Here is a 14,445-nt window from a genome sequence, read left to right on the forward strand (position 1 = left end):
GCTAAAATGCCATTGAGTATAATTTTAGATATGAAAAATTTTAATATTTTCATTTAAGTCATAGCAGAAACTATTTTTTACTTGTGCAGAGCTTGTTATATACTAATTAAAAATATTGTTCCAGAAAAATTCTAACTTTAAACTTTGTTTTAACGTAGCTAAAATTATTTTACAGCTTTTAGTAAAATATCGACAGACAACAAGTTTAATTTATAACTGCAAAGAGCTTTTGAGTTTTATTACTTTATAATAACTCAATTTTTGAGTTTTTTAAGCTATATGGCATTTGTAGATTTACTTTAAGAAGTTAAAGATTGTACGTACAAACTATTTGTAATCGAGCACATACAGCTATATTTAAAATTATTGCTTTAGTAAGTTGTGGTTATGAGAACAACTAATGGGTAAACTGTATTTATTTTATATTGTATTAAAACACTGTTGCTTTTTTATTTTTTTTAATTGTAATAAAGACTTTGCAAACCACTTTAGCTCCTTCTTTTTTTATCTTTAATAATTTATTATTTTATTTACCAATTCCTTTTAATACTTATATATTCTCTCTGAGAAGTTCACAATAATATTAAAAACTATTTTTAATTCATCAGTTAAATCAAGTCAAAACAAGTGGTTCTAACAATTTGTGGACAAACATTGCTCAAATGTTTTGTTATCATGTATTTGTGAAATAAAACATCAAAAAGAAAGTCTACAAAGCCTAACACTTGACTTATGTTTGCCGTGAGACAAGCTCAAGTTAAAAAAAAAAGGTTTGATCATACCAATTCGATCACCAGAAAACAAGACTTTGGTAGATTGAGACCTTGGTTTCGTTCTTAAAAAACTCGTCAGTCAGTTGCAACCGAAAAACTTGCAGTCGTCAATTTACAACTGGTTTATCGCGTTTTACGATGAAGCAACCGTTTGCTCGTACATTTTTTTAGCTGCGAAAAACCATAGAGGTTTAAACTATATTAAATATATTATAAAAACCATATTTGGTCAGAGGTCTAAACTCAATTACTAAGCTGCAAAACTTTAACAAATTTCCTACCAACCTATTCCCCCTAAATATTTAAACTAAATGCTTCAAGAGAATTATTTTTTTAATTCTCCAACAAAAAATCCGATCTAAGACTTAAAGGTTCGTTAATTATATCAATCAGATTATTTAGCTTTTGAATACGCAAATTAAATTAAAGTAGTTTGACTTTTTAACAACAAGTTTTGTTAATATTAGTAAATTTCTTTTTTAGATGTTAGTTTCTTTCATAATTATTTTGTTAAAATAAAACAAATATTTCAAAAATAAAAATGTGGAGTGAACTGTTAGGTAGAGCGTTAAAAGTGTCACATGTATAATCATGAGACCATTTACAGAACAAATAAGTTGTTGTATATATATATGTTATTTCAAACTATTTTAAAGACTTAGATGAATATTGTAGGTCGTGTCTTATACAAAGTTACAAAAAAAGTTTTTATTATTAAATACTTATGACAAGCATAAAAAAATTAACTATTTAATTTTAAGTACTTACACAAATATTACTAATTAAACAAAACTTTCTTCTATCTACACACAATCTAGTTATCACAGTTTTTTAAACACCAAATAATTAAAATCAACAGAAAAAAATTTCTAGATTTTTACATTTTCAACTAACTCAGCGAAACTGTGCTGTTTATACACAGAGAAATATCGTTAGATTTAATGGACTAAGTTTTTTATTAATGTTTATTTTTTAATAAATACAAAAACTTCATTCATATATTTTTGAATAAGGTTTCAAAGTACTTGTGTACATGCAAATTTTTACTAACATTAATGTTTGAGTAATTTTATTAGATCAGATATTACAAAGATCATTATTTAATCAGATAAAAGGAAATATCAATTTTCTATCACCTTCTTGTTAGCTGTTAATTTTTTTTTTAATTTGAGATGAAAATATAAAACAAAAAAATTACATAGTTTAACAAACTTAAGCTCGAACTACGATTTTTTTTTAGGATTTGTTTTGTTAAAACATGCTTTTAATAAAAATTGGTGCATTATTTGATATAAAAAGAAAATGTTGAATATTTAAAACTTCAAAAAAAAAATTACTTTTTCTAGTTTCTGTTTATCAACTTAAAAAAAGCCGATTAAATTTTTAACTAAGGAAGTTTATATCATTTACTTTCAAAACACTGTATTAGCATAAAACTTTAAACTTAATTTAGTAGATACATTAAAAAACATTTATCACAAAATAATAAGTTAGTTTCTTTAGCTAAAATTTAGTTATCATATGGGCTTAAAAAAATTAAAAAGTATAACTATGTTCAGAAAATAACTTTAAAAGCTATCTTAATCCGCTGAAGCATAGTGTTGCAACTTGTAAGTATTTATTTTTTGAAAATAAGTGTGTTACTAACATTATTTGACATATGAGTACGTTTGAAGATTTTAAACTACAACTTAAATGTACTAAACATCAAAAAATGTTTTGTATCATTTAGTTTAAACTTTACAACATAACAAAGTACATGTGATAATGTACATATGTTTTGGAATCATTTTTTTTTACAAGTTCTTATACAGAATCTTCGGTTCTTTACAACATCTTTTGTACACTTCTTCATCGCTATACACTTCAAGCATGAACTCGGACATACCTCGTTTGACTCGGTTTACATCGAGAAGTAGTGAAGCGTCATAGTTGCTAAAATATTTCCTTTTCGGCCTAAACAAAGAATCAGCAATCAGCGATTTGTTTTCATCGTCGGTGGTTTTTTCAACGCAAGTTCTCGGACCATGGTACAAGTACAGAGGTTCATATGGGTTGTAGGTCTCTAAATCTGACTCGTCATACAACAACACTTGATCCCTGTAATCCTTCAAAACATCCGATTCGTTGCAGTTCGGTCCTCTGAAAGCGCTGTAAATTGGATCCCTATTCGAAGGTCTCTGTTTTGTATCTTTCAAATTATTTATTGAGTAAATCATATTTTCATCGTCGTCATCTCGCTCACAAGGTCTCCAAGGAAGTAGAGTTTCTGTTGAATAATTTATATTTCTTATAGTAATGAATAACGTTACTGTTAAGTATTTTAAATATTGAAATTTAAAGTGGTATACTTAAATAAAAAGATATTTATAATTATTATTTTTTTACTTTCATCGTGTGTGCACCATGTTCTATATTCTTTCAACTTGAGTCTTGAGTTAAGAGGCATTTTAGTGTCAACTTGTATTTCAACTTTCTGTCCCCACTCAATTGTTTCCAGTTTCATCCAGCGACCAGAGTTTTCTTCAACAGCAACTAACATAAGTTCGAAACTTATATCTCGCTGTAATTCTGAAACTGGATGTTTGTCTAATTCCCACTCGTTCAAAACACACGGATAGTCATTCGTCTATCGTGGATATATGCATTGTTTATTTTAACAAATTAAAAAGTTAAATATAAGTAACTTTTTTATGAATTTAAATTTCATACGGTTGTTTTTATATCTAAAGTAAAAGGAAACTTTTGATAATTTATAAAACTGAGCTTTAACAATAGTTCATAGCAATGTAAATATTTATTTGAAAACAATAATGTATACTTGCTTCTTATTTTTACACTTTAGCAGCTAAGCGTGAAATTAACTTTGCGTCACATTAGTGAATTTGCGCAGAAAACAATTTAATTTCAAATTTATGTTTTAAAATATAATTACGCAAGTCTTAAAATTTTTTTATTCGGTAACGTACACACTTTAATGTGCTCTGCATTAAACTTTAGTTAAATTAACATATAAGTACTTCATAAATAATTTTTCTAAATTCGGAAGAAGTATACATTGTAAAGTTGTGAGAAAAGTTTACAAAACTTACTCGTAATCGAACCATGGTGTGTTTTTTTGTCGGTCCTTCAATTGTCACGCAGGCCATCTTATCGTACCACGGGTAAGTATCACCACTATCACAGGCATATTTGTAACCTTCTAGGAGGGACAAACTATCAGAGACTCGTCTAATTGTTAGGTTCATTGTCGGGTGTTAAAAACAAAAAAATAAAAACACAGAACAGTATTAAATGTGCCTTAAAAGTGTAGTTTTTCCTACTATAGTTTAATTAAACACGTTTTCTGACTTTACTTTGATTTTATCAACAACGACCATATTCTTGCTAGTCGACAGTGTGTTTTACGTTATACAGCAACTAATTAGAAGTTATCCTTGCTTGTAAATAAGCAAAATGATAGATTTATTTTCTCCAGTAAATCTATTTAATTTTACTTAACAGTAATTGAAAGGTTTTAGTAATATAAATATTGTACTGTACAGTAACACACACACATATATATACATGTATAATAGAAATAAATTATCTGACCTAGTTTCAATTGAGCAAACTTTAAGGGCTACAATACTTTATTGTAAAATTGTATAATGTGAAGTTTAAAACAAGCAGTACATATGTTTCATATAGCGTAATGCTATAATCTTCAGCTGTTTAGATTTTGAAATGAATAACATTAGTACATAAATCACACAAAACACCAAAAAATAATTAGATCATAAATATCACGTAGTTATCAAAGTTTGTACATTACGCAAATAGTGCAAAAACTCAACTTTGTTCAAGACAAACTACTACAAAAATAAAAACTACAAATAAGTGACTACAAAATTTGAAACTTTTAGTTTTATTAAACTTAAAGAGAAACTTTATCAAAAGTAAGCAAGACAATATGAGCTTCGCTTATGTTGTTATGTAAACGTTAAAAGAAGAAAGAGAAGCAAATGCATATCATCCTGCCGATATATACATAAGTTTATCTTAGAATTCAATAAATTTTAAGAATTTCTAGACACTTATTTGTAGCTTTATACTTGTAGTTGTTTGTCTTCAATAAGTTAAGTTTTTGAATTTATGAAGACGATGGCTCAGTGATTGTAGAAAGTAAGTCTTGTCCGATTGTGAGCGGTTTTCATAACACTGAGAAAGGAGCTCAACAGATTTGACTTAAAAATAACTACAGAGTCCAATCTTGTAAGAACTGGTTTTTCGGATGTATAACTAGACCTTTACAACGAAACTTAACACCATAAAGGAAACTAAACTTTCAAGCCACATATGTCAATGTGCAATCAAGCCAACCTCGAGGTGTTGTAAATTAAGTATCAAAATCGATCAATAAAAACATTGACAAAAATATCTAAGGATTAAAACTCTTATAAAAGAGTACTACCAGGAAGCTTTAAATGAAGTAGGTCACAAGCACGAGTTTAAGTATAACAATGGTAATGGAAAAAAACACGAATTACAAACATTATTTGCTTCACGCCACCATTTTGTTTATCGGTAGAGACAAAAAACGGTAAATGTTTCCTGGAAATTGTTAGCCGAATTTTTGGATCAAAGCACCCGTACCAAAATACTTTCAACGGAAAAATGTTGAAAATTTAATACTCGTGCATGCCAAATATGAAGAGCCAGATAATGTCTAATAACCACACAATGTTAAAGGATAAGGTAGAGGAACGAAAGCAATGCAACTGCAGAGATAAATACATGGTGCATGGCAAATATTTATTAACAACTATAACCTACAAGGCGACAGTAATTGCATCGGAGAACAGTAAGAAGTATGTAAGTTGGTTGGATTTATTGTTTAACAGTAGATACACACGGCATAAATGATTCTAAAACAACAGTAATTACAGCCTAAAAAATTCACTTTAAAAATGAATTTTAAAATTAAAAAATAGAAATGAAGATTTTAGCATTAACTGTAAAATTTTAACACAGACAAAAACTAAATTTAACTTAAAACATGACTATACAGTCTACACTGTGGAACATGGAAAAACATTGGATTTTAATTTATACTTAAATCTAACATTAAATTAACAAAAAGAACTTTTTAATATAATTGTAAACACTTCTCTAGCTGTTTTTTTTATAAAATTTTTAATTTATTTTGTGTCTTGTTTTTATGATGTGTTTAGTGACGTAACAATTCTTGTAATTTTCAGCTTAATTTCATGTGCATCTTAACTTATGTTTTAACAAATTATTTTGATAAACTGACTGAAGAGTTGTTCTGTCTATCAGAACAATGAAACATTTTGTAAGTAAAACTTAGTGTTTAATCAAAATTCATGTTTAAAATAAATGTCGTTTAAATAAAGCTCAGACCAACAGTTACTAAACTTACTCTAAATTTACGTAAACAAATGATTCGATTTAAAAATATAAATATATATTAATCTTTAAACTAAATTCTAGACTAACCTTAATCCGTTTTTGTAAAAAATTTCCATGTGATTCTTAGTCACACCCTGCACAAAACCAATGGTCCATACCTCATGTTTTGCAATTGGTGGAAAAAGAACTGTGGCATGAGTTTTAAAAACATAAGGATGATATCCAAACCATCCTTCACTTTCCTGGACAACGAGACGCACTTTTGGGTCGTTTCGGTAAACCACCCCAAGCGAAGAGTATATTTTGCCTTCATTCTTTGTTTCGTGTTTGTCTAAACTTTCAACTGTCTTTAAATTAGGCCAGGGCGAGCAAAATTTTAGAGTCGAACAAAAGTGTTCCTTATTAGCATTGTGAATTCTATTTAAATATGTAGAAATGAGTCTAAAGTCAGAGTTTTCTTCTATCTCACAATAATTTGATTCTTCATCTAACTGTTGATATCGATCAAATATTTCCTCAAAGGATAAAATGTCTCTCAAGTTTTTATTAATTTCTAGTTTAGGATTGTTCACATCAAAAAATCTACTCATTAAGTATTTTGGCACTCGAAGTACACTTGGGTTGAAAAAGTTTTTATTTAAGCTTATTAAGCCGTTCAAAAAATTTAACTCTAGTTTTTCACGTGACATACTACCAATTTCCTCTTTACTGAACTTTTTGTTACGTTTAGAACTGTCATCAACTTCTTTAGTCTTATCTCCACTGGAAGTTGAATATTCTGAATCAGATTGATACTCTACAACAGCTGAAATAGTTTATTTAAAATAGTGTAAATAAAAAGTTTGTTATGTTGCATAAAAGTACAAGAACTAACCTCTTTTTGGAAATATTTTAGAAGACATTTCCGATAGTTTAAAGTTTCCATACTTGTCTTTTAAAAGCATTTTCACAAGTGTTTCTGCAAAGTAAATACAAGAGTTATAGTAAAAATATTCTAGAAATTTTGATCTAGAGGAAATTTAAAGAATATAAAAACGTATTTTGAAGTAAACATACAAATAAGTTAAAACTAACTCATGGCTTTTTGGTTTGGCTTCATTTCTAACAGTTTATCGATGATCACTTGAATAGAAAATCTTTGATTAACATCAAGCATTTCTTTAAGCAACGCCAGTAAAGGCTCATCAATGGTGTTTTTAAACCTTCCTTCTTTGACCCAAATTCTAAAGTCTTTATCATTGAGAGATGCTTTTTTCCACGGATAATTTGAAGTGTTAATATAGTAAATGCAGATACCTATTGTCCAAATATCTGGTTCTTTGTAGTTTAATTTACGACCAAAATAATGATTTGGGTGTATGTAATGATGCTTAATAAAATTGTTTTCATTTTTCGGGTTTAAATCAATAACTAGGTCGTTTTCAGTATCAATTTTTAAGCATTCAATGTCAATTGTATCATGATTTGATTTCGGTACTGAATGAATCAGATTTAGCTTGAAAATAAGCTGTTTAGTCCATTTTAATTTTGTTGCTGTGTCAGCTGTATGTAAAGCTCCGGCTAAATGCATAAAAGTTGTGTTTGTTATGTTAAGTCCAGGTGTTTTAAAACGGTCATCTAAAAAGTTTCTATCATTCTTTAATGGTAACTTTATTTTTTTATTCTTAGAATGAAAAAAGTCATCGAACTTTAAACCATCAGTAGATCTTCTCAAATCATTAAAAAAGAAATCGTCTTTTGTTTTAGCTGTATTGAGCGGTTGACACGTTTTCGGTCTAATTTTTTCTCCAGAAAACATTTGACTTAACTATGTCTGTAATGTAAATAGAAAGTTGTAGAATTTATACAAGCTGTCATTATATTTTAAGGTATCAAAAGTATGTTAACATAAAAAATACAATTATGACACACCATTACATAAGACAGTTTAAGTAAACTAATTGCATTAAACTATTGCTTTTTGTCAACATAATATTATACTTCAGGTTAAAATGTAAATAACTTTTAAAAAGTACATAATTTATTTTGTGCATTAAGGTAAAGCAATTTTACTAAAAAGTTCAAGAATTTTTTTTTTAACTTTTAGAATGTGTTACCCTCAAAGTACTATTAAATAATAAAAAATCTAAAAAAATTTGAATTTTTTTTTTATTGACAGATACATTATAATATTAGAAGCAATAACAAACTAAGTTTTGTTAAGTTTATGCTGAACTAATCCGAAAATTCAGTACTTATTGTTTTTTTAATGCTTCGAAAGTGTTTCGGTGTTTTATAAGATAAAAAAAGAGCTACAAAAGCAAATCTAAAATATTTTTTAAGTTTAATATAGTTACAATTAAAAATCTTTCCTGAAGTAAAAAGTATTATATAACTAAAACCATGTTGGGCAAGGATTTTTGTAATTATGACTAGGACCTTTGGTCAAATCTATACAAAATATTGTTCTTTTTTTTAATAATCTACCTGTTTTATGTTATGCAATGCATAAAATAAAACGCAAATTCAATTTTTCGCTAAATTTTCATAAAAAAACTCATGAAACAGATAAATAACTAACAAAAGAAAACTTTTATAAAGTTTACATCTAATTCAGTATACAGTTTGAAAAAAGTACTGGAAAATACTAACTACAAATAAAAAAGCTTTTAAAAAATAAGTTAGATATTTATTTGTAGCTAAAATTCAATTTTAGCTGATATATACCAATCTACTTCAGACTAAAAACGGTTGGATAAGGAAGCACTGTACTAACGTATAAAAATACTCATAACAACGAAAAAAATTATTGATAAGAAATTAATGAACCAAAAAGTTTTAATAACTATTAACAAAAATTATTTCTCTATTCAAAAAAAGCTTTATACAACAGAATAGCTTAGGTATAACTTTTATTATCTACTGATTCAATCTAAAAGTTGCTTTTTAAACTGTTTGTTTTTGTAATGAATCAACAATGCAGTAGAAAAAAAACTTAAGTCTCACAAAACTCTTAGAATCTATATAGTAATGTTTTATTATTAGTTTTCTGCTTTTACTTAAACTTTATATGTGGTAATTTTAAATAAAATAGATATCAAAAAAAGTTATGTTCTTAAAATAAAAATCTTTATACAAAGTCTAAAGCGTCGTCTATTAAAAGTTTAAGTAACTTTGATATTACTTTAGTTTTGAATCCTCATATTATAAAAAAAATTCTTAGTTTTTCACTTTACAATTAAATATTTTTTTTAATATAGCTGGTCATGACATTAAATACACTCATAAAACTATTTTAAGCTTTTAAAACTATAGCAGAAGTAGCTTAAATAAATTAAAGATTTTAAGTGCACAGAATTAAGCTTACTTATCTTAAGTTTAATAACAATTAATTGTTATTAAGTCTTTACTTTAGCATTAAAACTTTATGTTATATTTAAATTAAAATTATTTACATTATAAACTTTTTTTACAATACAGCTTAATTTAGAACAATTAATTTATATGGAAGTAACAAGATAAGTGAAAAAAAAATGTCGGTGCTTATGTAGATTAAGTTACAATAGTCCGCCGTTTATGTTTGCATTTTTGAGTACTCACTGCTAATTAAGTTCGCAAAATTATACAGAAATTTTTATTTAAAAACATGTTTTGGAAAGTTTTAAATTAAAAATCTACCTGAGTACAAGAGATAAAATGTTTCTTTTTTTTATAATATTAAGTCACACTTAATGAAATAAGCGAAAATAAAGACATGTTCTTATTAGTTTAGTATATACAGAATTTGGCTTTGTCCACATTTAATAATCACTTTATGGTTGAAAATGGTTACGTCATGCTGAATACTGTATAATTAAACTATAAATTTTTTTGTGTAATTTTAAGAAAAACATCGAGGAGTGAAATTTTCATTTACAAATTTACTCTTTTTGTTATTGACAAGTTCAACTTGGTTAGAAGCAGAGGCTCAATCTTGCTGTTAAAAACTTTGATTTATTCTTACACTGGTCAAACACTCTTAACTAAAAAACAATAATAAAAATATAGTACATAAAACAAAAAGTACTTATTACGCAGCTGAACAGTCTTTAGCAAACCATTGATTGAAATGAAGCACGCTGTAGTACGTAAGAGGGTGTAAAGATGTTGGTTGTTTTGTGTTATAGGCCAGTAATTTCTCTTAACCGGTTGCGTTAGAGCTTTTTTGGTACATTCTAAGAACAAATTAAGTTTTGAAGCTTTGCAATAATTAAACATAGCCTGACAAATAAAAAAATAAAATTTGTCTTATTGTTTGTATTACAACAAACAGCTTTAAAACATTTATTTTTTTTAATCATATCAAAACTAACAAAATATAAACACTTATACTCACTATGATTACTGTAAACTCTTTTTTCTATAGTAAACTTTGTAAATACATTTTAGTTGATAAAACTATGGTAGACTCGGGCTATGGTTTTTAAACTTCTAACATTTATAACTTTCTAACAAAGACTTCTTTAAAAACTTATTTTAAGACCTAAAAAGAGGCAAATATTTTTATAAACTTTATATTTGTACGTTTACAAACTGAAAATTTTAAGATTTTGGTCTTTAACACCATCAAAAACAACAATGTTATCGTTGAGATTTTTATAAGCAATTTTGTATTTTTATTTTATTTCTCGTCGTTTTTTTTTTTTTTGTACCATTTTCGATTCTACTTAGCTAGCATTTTAATGACTTTAGTTTCAGTGCTATATTGTTATTTAAAATAAAATTAAATACATATAAATCAAAAATCAACCATTAAAAATCTGCAAAATAAAAAAAAGGCTAGATTAAATTCAAGCTTCATCAAGCATGTTATATTGCGAATAATGATTTACCGGATCCTTTTTTAGAAATGCAATCTAGGAAAATGATTTTAAAAATATCCGGGTTAGATCAGGAAGATCACTAGATTTTCCATTCCTAGGGAATTATTTATTAGCTTAGGAAACTCAAGAATGTAAAAGTATTTACAGCTTTTAGCGCGTTAGTAGTTGAAAAGAGTAATTTTAGATTATTGTATGTTATAGTTTTAAAATTAGAGAAAAAATAATCTTTAATATAGTTATGCAAATATGATATAAAAACAAACTTCACAGATTCATACAAACAAGAATAAAAAAAAAGTATAAAAAAAAAACAATTTGTATTTTAAGCAATTTAAAAACTTAAGAAGTGTTAAATGTTGTAAAAAATAACCAATGATTTTATTAGAAAGCAATTAATAAGAAAGGTTAGGCTTTTTTACTGAAATTTTTAAAACGATTTGTCAAAGTTTGAAAAAAATATTATTAAAAAATTAAAAAATAAAAACAGAATTTGTTTCGTTATTTGTGCATAGTTTTTTTTTTTTTTGTTTTATTTATGCATACATTTCTAAATATGGCAAAGAACATTTCCTGCCGGTTTCAGAAAATTATCTCAAAAAACGTAGAAGAAAATAAGTTTTTAGTGAAATAGTTTTTTTTCTCTTTTTAAATATACTGATAAAAAAAAAATTTCAAAAGTAATTTGCTTTAGCAGGCTTAAAGCTAGGAAGATAATTTTTTTGTGCTTTCTTTTTATGTGATTTCCCAACGTCAAAAAATTACTCCGCGAAATTCCAAGGTCGGGGAAACAGATGCACCCTATAAGCCTGTACTTTAAAAAAGTTTTAAAGCCATTTGTGTTTTTATTTTGTTGTTTAGTTTATTTAACTAAAGTACAAAACGGTTGCAAACTTACTTTTCTATTGTATTTAAAGTTAGTTATATCCTACAACTATAGACTTTAAAATACTTAACAAACAACATAAAACTATTCCTTACTTTAGAAATAGTAAAAATAGTAAAATTAAAGTTAAAAAAGGTTTATTGTATGAATAACTAAACCAAAAATCAAGAATATAAGAAAATGCTGAAATTTCCAACTTTAGAATTATTGTACCTGTAATTTGATAAGAAATTAACTTTAAATTTAAGTTTGATAAAAAAAAGTTGACAAAAATATATTTTTAAAACATTGACAAAGGTTTATACTTGTCGTTAATTTACTTGTACCATATTAAGTTGTTAATGTTACTTAGTTTAGTTTTGAAAAATTTGTAAATTTGATGTACTTTAGTCAAATTATTCAATGTAGAAATAGAAAAGTATATACAGATATAAAAAAATTATATTACAACTAAATGTTTATCCATCAATCAACAAACATAATTTTCAAAGGTCTATAGATATAGAGAAGTGAGTTAGCATTTAAAATCTTATATGAAAAAAAAATATACTAAATACATAAAACAAGTTTATTTTGTATAGTACTTATGATTTTCAAACTTTATTTTGTGTTTTTATAAACTGCGTAACTATATAATAGTTTATTGAACGACAAAAAAAGACGCTCAAAATGTTTGGCCCTAGAACCTGGTGAACAAAAAAAAAACCTTTCGGTTATCGAGTCGCACACCACAGATACCTTTTAATGTTTTGTCTAGAACGAACTAAACGAGATCGCATAACCAAATGAATGCGAAGATTTGCGAAAGGTCACTAGATTATTACAATTTTTGCCTTTAAGAACTTAATTAGTCCAAACTAAACTAAGTTGTTGTCCCTGATAAGATAGTTTAAGTGTACTTAGTATATTAGGTGCTTTTTGGTTAAGCTACAATATTTTTTTGGTTAAAAATTTACTGTTATCTTACAATAGCAACTGGTAAACTAAAACAGTTTCAAAAGTACTTGGATTGAGTGAGTTATTTATGTTATATTTATCAAATAAATTAACTAAATGCAAATTTTTCCAGTGTGTACAAAATTAATTTACAGTTTTTAATTAAAATATCATTTCTTTATGTATTTTATTTAACATGTATTTTAAGTGATTTATGTAACACTTAAAATTTATATGTTCAATATTTTATTACAGTATATCATGCTTAAGTGTACATAGAAACATTTTAAGCAATATAATAATATGATATACGGTATAATAATTTTTAACTAGATTTTTTGTTTTGACACATTTTATTTTTTGAGTAAATTTTCTGTGCTCTTTAAATTAAGTTTTGCACACCACTATGCAAAGGTGCCCTTTTTTCATATTTTTAGCATTTACTTAATTTAGGTTAACTTTAACTTAAGCATAGTTTTTACTATAATTGTTTTTCAGTACACATTATATTTAAGTGTGCACACATACATAAAGAACAAAAAAAAAAGAATATGAGTCAAGATAAATTAATTTTTTAGTTCAGAATACTTATTTTTTAACATTTAAGCCTAAAAACATTTCTGGGGAACTTTTAATAAACTTAGGCTTACTCAAGCTAGTTTTTAGTAGTGTTAAGTTTTTCTTTGTCTTCAAAGAGTGGGAGCCCTATTTCTTTTAAACTTAACTTTTATCGAATAAGTATATTATATTTTTAATTATGCCTTGCTTTGTAATACAAGTATGCAAAACTAATTTTAATTATACTAAATATATACAACATCATATGGTCTGTTTTTGTGTTTACATTTTTTCATGAGATTAAATAGCACAAAAAATTTTTTTTTAATTTGACATATGTCATATTTACCACACAGAAAAAAAAAACATTTTTTTATAAAAAAATGATAGATTAAAGAAAAAAACCTGTTATTATGATTATAACTAATACAATTTTTGATATTTGTTAAAATTTTTTGTGTTTTTCTGTTTTGTTTTAAAAAAATTCTTTTTGTTTAAATTATTTTTATTATAGTTTAGTATTTACATTAAAGTTGAATGTTGCTACTTACTCAGGCTACCTCAGACTTGTTTTAAATTTTGTAAAACTTTGGCTAACTCAGACTAGTTTGAAGTCTTTTGAAAAACTCAGGCTATTTTTTTACTAATACTTAAGTGAAATAAACTAATTCAGATTTCAATTTATTAGTTATTAGTAGTTTAAAAGTTTTAGGCTTGTTGCTTTTCTTCAATTTATAAAACCTTAGTGTTTTTTGTAAAGGGTTTTAATTATTAAACGACTTAAAATATTCTAAGCTATTTTAAATTTTTTGAAAAAAATAAGATGGCACTCAGACTGGTTTTGATATTTTTTATAAGTGTCAGACTTGTTTTTTTTTATTATAGTTTTACTAAGGTATCTTGTTGATATTTTAGGGTTCCAAAATTTCTTTTTTATTTTTGCTTGCTTTAACTTTTTGTCTAAATTTTATAAAAAACTTTAAAGACTAACTTGATGATTTTTTTTCTTAAAGAATAGTTGCAACCTGAAATTTGTATCTTT

Source organism: Thalia democratica, chromosome 3 (genome assembly GCF_965202585.1).
Source record: "Thalia democratica chromosome 3, ktThaDemo2.hap1.1, whole genome shotgun sequence".
NCBI classification, from domain to species: Eukaryota; Metazoa; Chordata; class Thaliacea; order Salpida; family Salpidae; genus Thalia; species Thalia democratica.